General features: G+C 42.1%; 1 protein-coding gene across 1 annotated transcript in view; it reads left to right on the forward strand.

Moving 5' to 3' along the window:
* LOC119591442 (SET domain-containing protein SmydA-8-like) overlaps positions 1–323 on the forward strand; it is a 22243-nt gene that overhangs the window by 16478 nt on the left and 5442 nt on the right. The gene's annotated exons all lie outside the window — the stretch shown is intronic.

The raw sequence follows: 323 nt of genomic DNA on the forward strand, positions 1-323 counted from the left end.
TGCACAACACGTTAAGTTATTTCTTGCTGTCTGTCCTCTCGGTTTGTCCTCTCGGGTACTAAATACGACTTGCTGTTGAATATTCGAAAAATAAGAGCAAAGAATTCTCATGCTTTCCTTCCCTCTTGATATCGTGGTGCATATGGGCGCATTCATAACAAAGGAATAAATGCATATTCATGAGATTGGACAACGTTATCATTTCGGGGATCATGAAGACAACAGATTCAGCAGAAATACGACGAGCAGACATACAAAGGCCGGACATGAACAGCTGCAAAACGCTACGTTCTTGGCAGTTTTCCTCGTACAACTGGCTGAAA

This window comes from Penaeus monodon, chromosome 28, assembly GCF_015228065.2.
Source record: "Penaeus monodon isolate SGIC_2016 chromosome 28, NSTDA_Pmon_1, whole genome shotgun sequence".
Lineage (NCBI taxonomy): Eukaryota > Metazoa > Arthropoda > Malacostraca > Decapoda > Penaeidae > Penaeus > Penaeus monodon.